Genomic DNA, 13,000 nt, shown 5'->3' with positions numbered 1-13,000 from the left:
AACTTACAGCTGACATCTGGGGCTGATAGCACGCATTCAGCTTCTGAGCCCGTGCCATCCATTTGTCGTAAGTTTACGAGAAATTGCAGGAAGCACTAGCTTTCCATGACGTATACTTACAACAAATGTCGGGAAGGGGTTAATATTTATATCCATAATCCAACATGGCTCGCAGGCGTACAAATGTGGCATAGCACTTTAGCCATAATTTTCCTGTGACCTTCTGCATTCTTACAAATGTATCCTTCTTTACCTTTAGGCCTTATTCAGATGAACATGTCTGTTTTGCGTCCACAAAAACGGAGCGTATTTCATGCATTTCAGTTTTGTGTGGCATAAGTGTGCTTCCTGTGTGGCACCGGTTTTCCTTTTTTTCTCATAATTTCTTTAGTAACTGGTGCGTGAAAAACACGGACAACACACAGATGTCGTCTGTGTTTTTCACCCACCCATTGACTTCAATGGGCAACGTGTCCACAAAAACAGACCAAAATAGGACATGCAATGGACACACACTTCATGAAAAATCATGCATGTTTGAATAGCTCCATTGATTTGCATGGCTCCGTGTACTGTCAGTTATTTCAACGGACAGCACACGGATGTAATTTACGTTTGTCTGAATAAGGCCTTACTCATGTCTCAACATATCCTGAAATGTGTGGTGCAAGTTCTCCTAGCATCCCCTAAACCTAGATTTATCCATCGACTGCCAGATGGTGGTGTGCTTTGCACCACCCCAGCCAATGCTTGGCATTGCAAATGGTAATATTATCCTTGTGCGCAACCTCCAAAGGCAGTTGGACACTTTGTAGAAAGTGATGAAACAGTGGATTTGTGATTTTTACATGCCATGCAGTTCAGTACTCAGTGGCCCTGCTCTGTGAGTTTGGGTGGTCTACCGCTTCGTGGCTGAGCTGCTATTCCTCCTAAGCGCTTCCACAACAATAGTACTTACAGTTAAAAAGAACCTTTCACCTCCCCATACATGTGCAGCTGAGTGCAGCATGTAATGGGGAGGGCTGCATAAACCCTGGGGCACTTTACTTTTTTTTTTCTACCTCCCTCCATTATTTAGATATCGGTGCCATTATATTTGGTGCATGATATTTAAATAACCCCCTGAACTGTCAATGGGGCGTGTACTAGCAAGGGGGCGTGTTACTATGGCTGTGACACTGTCCAATTAGATATGGACAGTGTTACAGCAAGAATGAGGAGAGAGAGTGTGCGCGTGCACACCCTCTCACTCTCACTCTTCAGCTTTCAAGATTAGTCTTCTGCCGAACTGGCAAGGGAGCGTGTTACTGCTACGGACAGTGTAAGAGCTGTGGAGAGGAGAGCGCGCTCTTGCGAGAGATCAGTCTTGTATTGTATGCCTAACTAGCAAGGGGGCGTGTCCCCAGCTCTTACACTGTCCGTAGCAGTGACACGCCCCCTTGCCAGTTCGGCAGACAAAGTACAGGACTGATCTCTCACAAGAGCTGAATCAATGAGAGCGCGCATGCGCACTCTCCTCCCCACAGCTCTTACACTGTCTGTAGCAGTGACATGCCCCCTTGCCAGTTCGGCGCACACTCTCTCTCCTCGCTCTTGCTGTGACACTGTCCATATCTGATTGGACAGTGTCACAGCCATAGTAACGTCCCCTTGCCAGTACACGCCCCGTTGACAGTTCAGGGGGTTAATTAAATATTGGGTGCCAAATATAACGGCACCGATATCTAAATAACGGAGGGAAGTAGAATTTTGTTTTTTGACAGTGTCCCAGGGTTTGTGCAGCCCTCCCCATTACATGCTGAACTCAGCTGCACATGTATGGGGAGGTGAAAGGTTCACTTTAAATGCTGCAGATATAACAAATCAGAAATTTAACAATCTGACTTGTAGCACTGTCACAGGATGCCACTTTTGCCACGTTTAAAGTCACTGAACTCTTCAGTACGAACATTACATGGCCGTGTGGAATAGGTGTGACTGAAACACCTGAACCCAGTAATCAGGAGGAGTGTTCACATACTTTTGGTCAGATAGTGTAACTGGAGACTATCAGCCTAGATAGGCATCTGACAAATCTGCAGCAACTGTGTGATGCAATCTTAACCCTTTATTGTACCATGACATATGTGCACATCATGGAATGCCTTGTATAAAGCACCATGCCATACATGCAAGTCATGGTAATCACACGGACACAGGAGCTGAGCCCGGCAGTGATTTACAGTCTGCTCGAAGTTATGGCCAGAATCTGAGATAACTACAACCCTGACCATTTAACCCGGTTAACCCGAATTCAGACGAAAGTAGAGTACGTCCGTGTGACGGCCGTTAAAACAATGGCCACCACACGGACGCATGTATTTCAATGGGGCCGTTCATAGTGCCGTTGTTTCAACGGACCGTGTGAAGGGTCCATTGAAAAATAGAACACGTCCTATTTTGTTCCGTTTTCACGGATCCCTCCATAGACTCAAGTCATTTTTCATGTCCGAGTTTCCCCACGTTCGTGTAAATCTGGCCTAAGGTGTATGACAGAGGAAAGGGGCTCCCTCCGTCAGCCCATCAGTGCCCCACGAGGCGGGGCACCGATGGGTTACAATGGCAGCCGAGGGCCTAACAAAGGCCCTAAGGTCTGCCATAGTTTTGCGCCTATTAGGTATAGGTTGCCTGTTAGTGTAATCCTAATTGGCAATAATGCTTTGGAAGACTATGTATTTCAAAGCTTTACAGATTGTTGCTTCATGTCCCATGGGGGACAAACAAAAAAAAATAATATAAAGTCTCACCCAAAAAAAAACAACACATTTGATCCTTTTTTTGTTTAAAAATATTTTGTATTGTTGCAATCGTAATGACCCGTAGAATATAGATAACAAAAAAATGGTACCAATGAAAACTAAAACCCATATCGAAACACAAGCCCTCACACAGATACATCAATGGAAAAATAAAACAGTTATGGGTCATTTTGTACAGAGAATGTTGCGTTTGGAGAAAAACACCACTGACCACAAAAATGCAACAAAAACGCCACAAGCAAAAACCAGTGTAATGGCTCTAGAATCCAATCAGGAGACCGCTAGAGCCATCACTCACAGAATAGAGTGGCACTTGTGAAGACGACATAGAGGAAATGAAAATGAAGATTTGGTTACACTACACTTCCCAACCTGTTTATAGACTGTCAGCAGTTCTGAGGACTCAAAACTGCTGACAGGTTCCCTTTGATCCGTTAATGACACGGCCAATCTTTTTTCCTTTCCGCCTTCCAAAAGTCATAACTTTTACATTTTTAATTTCTTCGTTGACATAGCCATATGAGGGCTTGTTTTTTGTGGGGCAAGTTGTAGTTTTTCATGGCACCATTTATTGTACTGCACAATGTACTGGGAAGCTGAAAAAAAACATGTGGGTGAAACTGACATAAAAATAGCGATTAGGCAATTTTGGGGGGGGGGGGGTTGTTTTTTACTACGTCCAACAGGAGGTAAAAACTACGTGTTCATATTATTCTACGGGTTGATAGGGTTATGGTGATACCAAATTCATGTTTTTTTATGTTTTACCACTTCTATATATAAAAAAAAAAATATTTGCTAAAAAAATTATAATTTTGTGTCTCCCTATTCTGAGAGCCATAACTTTTTTATTTTTCCGTCAATTGAGCGATGTGAGGGCTTATTTTTAGTGGCGCAAGCTGTAGTTTTTATTGATACCATTTTTTGATCATTTTTAATTCCATTTTTTTAAGAGCTAAAGTGCCTAGCTCTATTTTTTATTTTTTTTTACGCCATTCACCGAGCAGGTTAAACAATGTTATTTTCTGATATTTCGGACTTTTGCAGACGCAGCCATACCAGTTATGTTAACTTTCAAAATTATTTACAATGATTTAGGGAAAGAATGAGAAAAAGTGTTGTTTTTTTTTACTTTTTATATTTATTTTTTTTGAACATTAAAAGTAACTTTATTTAACTGTTTTCTACTTTTTTTTTAGTCCCCCTAGGGGACTTGAACCAGCGATCATTGGATCGCTACATGATATACTGCAATATAAATGTATTGCAGTATATCGCTGTACTGACAGTCTCCTTTGAAGCCCTGCCAGAGGCAGGGTTTCAAAGAAGTACAAAGATGCCAGACTCGGCGGCACCACGTGATCGCGTCATGGGGGGGTGGGCGATGGCACATCGGAGGGGGCCACCCCTCTGATTCTAACAACATTTAAAGGGTTAAATGGGCGGAATCAAAGTGATCTTTGATTCCGCCCGTTGCAGTGAGGTGTCGGCTGTATTACACAGCCATCATACGCTAAGTGTGGAACATGCTTCCATGAGCCCGCTCCATACTTCCCCTTAACGGCTGCCACGTACATGTATGTGGCATGTCGTTAAAGGGTTAAGGTGAAAAGTTTACTGAAATAATGTTGAGAATTATTGTCTCTTTCATACGGCAGTATTTTGGTTAGTATTTCGCATCAGTATTTGGAAGCCAAAACCAGGAGTGGGTCCAAAACACTCAAGAGGAACAAATCTTTTCATTATAGTTTTTCTGTTTATTTTGGTTTGGCTTCCAAATACTGATGCAAAATATAGATTTTGCTGATACCCTCACTTATTTATATATACAAAGTGAGTTATGGGGAACCACAAGGTGTACACCACCAAATAATGTAATTAATATATTTTGGAAGTAGGGAGAAAGGAAAAGGGTTGTGGTTCCTATTGAAAATTGAAAAAAATAATAAATTTTATTAATATATTTAATTTAAAATATTCCTAAAATGTTTATTTCTCAATGTAGGTCAATTATTCAGCAGTGCAGAGGACCCCTTGTTCTGCACTTAAAGAACAGAATTTGTCTTTTATGCTACTATCATACAACAATATAGTTAGACTTGGTTAATAGCTGAGGTAAGTATAAATTCGATCCCTTAGGCATATTGTATGCTCTGTGTGAATCAGTGTTAGCTGTCAATCATTAAACATTGTATCAGTTTTGTATGCACTGACATTTGTAATGTTTTCTATTTGTAAATAGACTTTGTATCAATTCAATTGCTGTGCAACACGTACTTTATCTATTTCTTTTGTGCTTTGCACTGATTGTTATAAACCTGCTATTGCTGTCTGCTTTCTGTAAACCAGCAAACAGCAGCAGATTGCAATTTGTTGCATATATCAGTGTTAGCTGTTGATTCGTATTTTTAGGATAATTTGCAACAGTCAATGTTGGTATTGAATTTTAATTTTTATTATTTATTTTAAAGGTATTGTTGTCTATCATACAATTTTTCAGCAGTCCACATTTTGTTATAACACGCTGGCTTCCTCTGACAGAAGTAGTAACAGTGCGGTAGCTTGTATGAGTGAGCAAATAGAGAATGCTATGATTGTAGTGTGCTCTAATTTAGTTCCCTCCTTGAATTTGTAAGAGGCTATTCACAGTGGCACTATGCGGTATTTGAGCTGGTTAGCTTGTGTGTTATATAGAGCTTGCAATAACGATCCTCTGTATTGGGATCAGCAGCAAATTTAGCCGCTTGTTTCTCTTTTATTATGGACTAATTGCTGTCTGTTTTCTGTGAAAAGAAGCAAACAGCAGCAGATTACAATTATATAACAGGCTGCTTATATATATCGACGTGCTATGTTCTGACCAGGCCACTTTTATATATCCTCATGTTTTATAAGCATTGTATTTTCAGTTAGGATTACGCTTGATAGTGTGCTTTCTTAGAAAGCTATTTGCTTCTTTATTTCCTTATATCTCAGTTTTTACAGAAAAGGCCATCAGTGGCAGCATTACTGGTGGTCTGATTAACTTGCTCTGCAAGTCAGCTGTCTTTGTACGCGCTGTCAGGGATTCAACCTGCAGCGCTTGTCAAAATTCAAAAATTCTTAATTCACGTCCCGCTCTCCTACAGGGAGCAGTGCTTTTATAAGTGAGTCTTTGCAGACTTATAGTTCTTAAATTGTTGTTGGTAGCAGCATTGAATTAGGCTAAGACCTTATACATTGAGTTCATTAATATGACTGGACACCCGACGCGCGTTTCGCCGGCATTCCGGCTTCCTCTTGGGGTGTGACCCGCCGATTCTGGCGCCCTTAAATATCATGTGTATTGATTGACAGTCAAGGGAGCCAATGGGATTGTTTTAATTATGGAGGTGTGTAAGTGACAGGTAGATCAATTTCTAGTATCTGTCCCGAGGCTCAAAATTATCTCTAAAGCAGAGAAAAGTCATTTTTGAATGGTGTTTTTATATGGTTAACCATTCAAATTAAATATATTAATAAAATTTATTATTTTTTTCAATTTTCAATAGGAACCACAACTCTTTTCCTTTCTCCCTACTTCCAAAATATATCAAATACTGATTCATAATACTGCCATGTGGAAGAGGCCTAACTGTGCGGTGGAAGACCTTTTTGTATAAATCACAAGTCTCCTTTGCTGCGGTGTCTTTACTGGTTCCCGACTGCCAGATGCGTATTTAAGGCCAGCGGTCAGGTTCCTTAAAACCCGCACCATAGACTATTTACGGCGCAGGGTTTAACTTGCTGCCCGAGCGATCGGGCAGCTGAATGTCGGGTCTCCGTCAGTCAGTGACAGCCGGGGACCCTGAGGAGAAGATAGAAGCAGCTTTCGCTGCTTCTGTCTGCTCCGATCTCTTTTACACAGCGCTCAATGAGCTCTGTGTATGGGAATAGAGGCAGCGCCCGCGCTGCTGCCTCTATTGTTCCCGGTGATCATGTGACTGGTCACATGATCACCAGGTGCCGTTGGTGGAAGTGCTGCCGGGTCTTAGCCCGATTGTCACTATAAGAGGGCTGATTTCCCCTGTAAGGTTGGATTCACACGAGCATGTTCGGTCCGTAAAGGACAGAACGTATTTTGGCCGCAAGTCCCGGACCGAACACACTGCAGAGAGCCGGACTCCTAACATCATAGTTACGTACGACGCTAGGAGTCCTTGCCTCGCTGCGGGACAACTGTCCCATACTGTAATCATGTTTTCAGTACGGGACAGTAGTTCCACGGAGTAATAAAAAAATAAAAGTAAAGTAAAGTGCAAAAAAATTTATAATAAATACACATAAAATACCCACCCCAAAAAAAACGTTCCCCCACGCCAATCATTGTCGTAACGCTAGCCCTGAGCCCATTACCCTAATATAGACATGTAACATATTAAAATTTAGATCACAAATGACGATCACAAATAAAACGTCTATTTTAGGGTAAAACTATGTTATTACCAAAAAAAAATAGCTGAAACGTAAAAAAGCTTATTTTTTTACTATTATTTTCAAACTTTAAACCTAAAAATTCTAAAATAGCATAAAGGATGTGTATAAAAATGATAAAAAAATAAACCTGCATTGTCTATGGAAAAAAACAACGCAAAAATCACGTCGCGAGCCCAACAAATAAAAAAGTTATAGCCATTTAACTAACTCGTGCTAAAAATGGCTAAACGGTGTGTGGTCCTGAAGGATCAAAATAGCCCGGTCCTGAACTGGTTAAAGAGGATCTGTCACCCATCTGTTTTTACCACACATTGCAAGAACTGTAGTTCTGTATTGTATTTCTGCAAAGCAGAGTGGTTCTCCCAGACACAAGAGAACTGTACCTAACCAGCATCCCCTGCCCTCTATCTAATCACTCCTACAAGGCTTTAAAAAGGGGTTGTCCTTTAGTGCGGAGCTATAAAGGCTCTGTTGAACTGCGTGTGTGGGGAGATATTGTGGAACATGGCTAAAAAATTGTCCAATTAATTCAGAATCCAACAGAAAAAAAACTCTGTATGCCTCTGGAGGAATTCAGAGATATACAGAGGTACAGTAGAGGGCTCATGCACCTCTATGGAGGCCCTATTTCAACTCTGTACTTGAGCCCTTAAATGGACACTAACTTTTCCAACAACTTATGCTAATTTAATAGTATACCTGATATAAACTTTGTAATTTACTTTACATTTACAAAAATGTAGTTGCTTTATCCATGCAAATTATGTGTGAAGTTACTACCACTAGGTGTCTCCCTTCCTGTAATGTGTTGTCCACCCACTTTGTGGAGCAAAGTCCATCCCTGGTTACAGAGCCGAATTTACGGGCTGCAGAAGGTGGGGTGTGTTTGTTCGCTGCCTGCCTATAGAATTATATGGAGAAGGGAGCAGATAAAGTAGGAGCAGACAGAGAGACATAGACATGCTGAATATAAGTCTATGGAGAGGGGTGGGGGAGCAGTGAGAGGAAGCAGGAGCAGAGTGAGAAAGACACAGACATCCTGGTAAGGTTTCTATGTCACCCCAGAACTGGATTCTCTGCTACATTTCTCATTTATGCTGTATAATCCCCTCCATGCTGCTACAGCTTCTATATAAGCACTAGGAGAGCAGGATTCTCCTCTTCTATGTGTGCTGTCTATAGAAGACATGATAGCAGTTAGGCTCCGCCCACTAGCTTTGACACAACGGAGAAGCCTGCAGAGGGGAAAACTGGTAAATAATGCAGAACACAAGTCATGTATTGGCCAGAAATAGTGTTATTCCTCATGTACACACATATACCAGCTTATTCTGAAAAATCACCTAAAAAGCTAGGTAAGCTTTAAGCTACTAGCTATTGTCGCCAGGCCGCGTTATTCCTTTATGTCAGCATTAAAAAAAAAATCTACACATGAGAATTAGAATTTGCTCTTTCTGTAACCTGGATATATATATATATTGTATTTCTTATAGTGTGTATATATATATATATATATATATATATATACATATACACACACACACACACACATACTGTATATCTCTATCTATACGCTATACACACACACACACACACGCTATACGCTATACACACTATAATTGTTTTTATATTTACAGCCTGGCAATTGCCTATTGCCATGTTTTTGGGGTTTAGGAGAATACTGGAGTACCTGGAAGAAACCTATGTAAACTCTGGGAAGACATACAAACTTCATACAGCTGTTTGTCTGGTAGGATTCTAATCCGTGAGCTAATCCATCAGCGAACGAGTTGCCCTATATGATACATAACATTAGTCACAGACTCCAATAAGTTCTCTACTAACGTCTAATACAGAGAAAACAATTATATAACATGAAACATATTTCACTATATTAATATACAATGTTTTTCTGTTCACATACTAATAATAAGCATTAAATAATAGGTAACAGCCTAGCATACTAAAAAATTAATCAGGCCACACACGTTTGCTATTAACTTATTAAAAATGAATAAAAATAGTTTAAATGTTCACTCTTTTGTGGGTTTTGTTGTTCTGAAAAGTGTAGCCGCGAATGCTTATCAGTACTGTAAAAAAAAAAGTATCCAAATGTCAAAACGTATTGCGACAAAACAATCTTTTGCAATATGTTTGCCCCACAGAAGCCTACTGGATTTATTTTTTTGATTTTTTTTTCAAATATTCTACCAACTATGGATTAAGCCCATCCTTACATAAACACTAAACAATGATAAATGTGAAACTATGGAATATATCAGGAAATAACATACTTCCGCTGGTATAAAAAAAAGCTATCCATGCATAAATGTTGTCCCACTTACCAGTTGTGACTACTGTACTTGGTGTTGATGCTCTTGGTTGCACACAAGGTTTCTACATATCCCAATTTAGCCCACATTAAAGCTGTGTAGGCCTGTGCTGTTTGTTTTTCCACTCCTACACTTGGCCATTGGAATACAGATTTAGACTTGGGTGGGGGATGGGGAAAGGACAAGTATTCTCACTCTTACTTACAGAGGAAAGTTAATATTTAATTCTTTCATCAAAATGTCCTCCAGTTTTAGCCCATTCCATTACTGGAAATACTATAAATTGTACTTCATACCAACAACATTTGAACAGCACTATATACAATTTGGCTGGATGGCTGGCCGAGTACGGTTCTCTCTGCATACTATAAATAGGAAGCCTCAGTGATAGGAAGTAAGGAAAGGGAAATTAGGAAACATCAGGTACACCTAAAAAACAGAAAATACTTGGTTGTGTACTTTGACATGAATGTCTTAGTTATCTGATCCCTATATGTGTTCTAAGTTTCTAATACAGCTAATACTGAACCTCATTAACCAAGCTTAGATCTCAGGGACTACTGCTAAAGACAGAGGACTGCAGCTGTAGTTAAAATTGAAAAGTTACACTATAAAAAAAATAGAGACCCAGACTTTCAAAAATAGGTGTGTTTAGCGGTGCTTTTTAGTCCGTCAGAGGAGCAGAACAAGGGAATAACAAAACCAACGGTTCCCTTGCACCCCTGATACTCACGGTTCCCGATGGAACCCACCGACTTTAATGGGTTCCGTTGGCTTTTCGTCTCCGGTAAACCTTGCCAGATCTGCGACAGAGGCCCCTAATGCGAGCCTCCGATGCAGATGTGAACATAGCCTTTGTAGTAGAAACAGTCATGCGCTGCAAACATTGCTCAAAGGAAGACGTTTTTATAGAACACCAGAATGTTTTTTGCCACAATTTTCATAATCATGTCAAAAACGTCAACATCTATTTGTTTTTATTTTTTTAAGAAAAGCAGCATTTTTGCAAATAAATTTAAAAAACAAAAAACAACAACTCATTTAAGTACACACCAAGGCCTATTTTACATTCCAGTATTTCATTCAGTATTTTGCATCAGTATTTGTAACCAGGAATGGAATCTACACAGAGAAAAAGAATAATGAAAGATTTGCACCTTTTCCGTATTTTGGACCCACTCCTGGTTTTGGCTCACAAATACTGATACAAAATACTGACATAAATACTGGAAGTCAAAAGACAAAAAAATGGCGACCGCACACTGCGAACACTAATGTAACCTAAGCCTCCTTATATAAATAAATATGCATTACTGCTAAATCTACTTATAATAGGGAGGTTCTTAGTGCACATTTTGATCAAAGTGTTTGCCCACCTGCCACAACAAGGCGACCTCTGTAAGGTGGGGACCTACTCTGCACATACACCCAGAACTGGGACTAAGCCTACATATATACCTGGGGATGGTAGGAACCATCATTAAACGAATTAAAATCACCCAGGCCAGAATGGGAGGAGAGCAAAAACAAAACTGGAGGCAGTCACTAACCCCACATATATGGATCACATAAACACAACAAAAATTTGAACAGCACATTCCAACAAAATGATACAAAACGTGTATACAGGTGCAAGAACACCTGTGACTGCAAATATACAGCAGACAAAAAAATGGCGACCGCACACTGCGAACACTAATGTAACCTAAACCGCTAAATATAAATAAATATGCACTACATATAAATACTGGAAGTGTCTTAGAAATCTCATCTACACATTGCAGATTTTTTTTCTGCGTGTAAATTGACCTGTGGTGCGTATTTTTAAATCTGCAGCATGTCAATTTATCTTGCGTTTCCGTTTGCGAATTGTATCTGACTAGTTGTAAAGAAAATGTACCAAAATCTGCAGCATAAAAACCTATTTCCGCATCAAACTGTAAAAACCGTAACAAAAAAACGCATCATTAGGTGCAGATTTTACCTGCATTACTTGCAGTTTTGGAGGCTGATTTTCTAAACCAAATTCCGCAACATGTGCATGAGGACATTTATAAACTAAGACTTAGAAATAATAATCGTTATGTCATATTTAAGAAAAATTGTAGTAAACTATTTTCGACCCGTATCCTTACCCATAAAATCTATGCCTGGGGCCTTTTCAGCTGAAAAAAGTAGAATGGCCATCCCACGATGTGATACATATAAACCATGAGTAATGTCAGTTATGCAAAAGTATAATCTAACATGGCCATTTAAATATAGGCCATATTTCTAAAAGCTTCAGGCTGGGGCTAGAACCATGCTTTTTTTTGTAGTGAGCGATTTATTCACTGTCCATAGGAATGCATTAGGCTAGGGATATTTGTCTCACTACCCAATAAAATTAGAAAATTGCGGTGATAAATCACTGTCCATAGGAATGCATTGAGTAAATTGAAAATCTCTACAAAATCGCTCCAGAGAAGTGTGTGGCTGTAAAATCCCAGCATGTAGCGATAAAAAACAAAATAAAAATAAATAAATAAAAAAGTTAGCAAATCAGTTGACAATTTTGAAGAGATTTTCAAGCTACCCAATGCATTCCTATGAACAGCGATTTTTCACAGCGACATCGCAGCGATTGTTTGTAGTCAGATGAATAGATCTAGCCTAAAGCATTCCTATGGAGAGCGATTAAATCACTAACTACAAAAAAAAAGGTCTAGATCTAGCCTTATGGCTTGATTTACAAATATCCTATTAGACCATATTAATTATATATTCTGCGAGATCAGGAAAACAACAAAGTTTACCGTACAATGAAAAGTGGACATACACGTGATGTTCTGTATAGATGGAGCGTGGCCCCCACGCTAGTCCCACACCGTATATTAAGATCAAAGTCTATGAGTCTATAAACAAACATTTCCAGCATGTACCTTTTGTTATGGCAGAAATCTGCTCTAAAGTCCTCTTTACTTGTGCAGGCAAATCCAATAAAGTAATAATCGATTATGAAGAGTTGAGGGGTAGTGTCCACCTGACGTTACCTGGAATCTTCTCATGTGGAGGTGGGAAGAAACGTCCAAATTTCAAAGGGTCAATCTTATTGCCATGAAATGGCAGACAGAACAGTATGGTTTGCAGTGACCCGCTGCTGCCACATGCTGGAGAATGAGATTCCTTCCGGCCTTAGAAAAGCTCATGGACTCTCTAGCTAAAAGTAAAGCGCGACTTTTACTGGGTACAAAGGTCTTCAGTGGCAATAACCATGTCTGCTTTCTTAATAGCAAACATGCAAATGATACATGCAGCCTGATTTGACAAAAGATGTGTATAAAAGTTGAGGTAAGAACGTGGAATAAGTTGTTTTCTTTTTTTGTAAGAAACAAAAGTTTTTTCTTTTCTAAACTATACAAATGATTCCTACAC

At 39.7% G+C, this 13,000-nt stretch overlaps 1 protein-coding gene across 4 annotated transcripts in view; it reads right to left on the bottom strand.

Moving 5' to 3' along the window:
- The window catches only part of SLC39A5 (solute carrier family 39 member 5), a 104,433-nt gene extending 91,706 nt beyond the window's left edge, over window positions 1-12,727 (bottom strand). For 2 of the 4 annotated variants that reach the window (XM_075850185.1, XM_075850186.1), the window contains exon 1: window positions 12,508-12,727. The gene's annotated coding sequence lies outside the window, so the exon portion shown is untranslated. Of the gene's footprint in view, window positions 1-9,598; window positions 9,687-12,404; window positions 12,443-12,507 lie in introns of those variants that run through there. The other 2 variants (XM_075850188.1, XM_075850187.1) reach the window with 2 other exon arrangements.
- Window positions 12,728-13,000: the final 273 nt, after the last annotated feature.

The sequence above is a fragment of the Rhinoderma darwinii genome, chromosome 2, assembly GCF_050947455.1.
Source record: "Rhinoderma darwinii isolate aRhiDar2 chromosome 2, aRhiDar2.hap1, whole genome shotgun sequence".
Classification (NCBI taxonomy): domain Eukaryota; kingdom Metazoa; phylum Chordata; class Amphibia; order Anura; family Rhinodermatidae; genus Rhinoderma; species Rhinoderma darwinii.
Note: the sequence above shows the minus strand (reverse complement) of the source record. Positions and strands in the feature narration are given on the sequence as shown.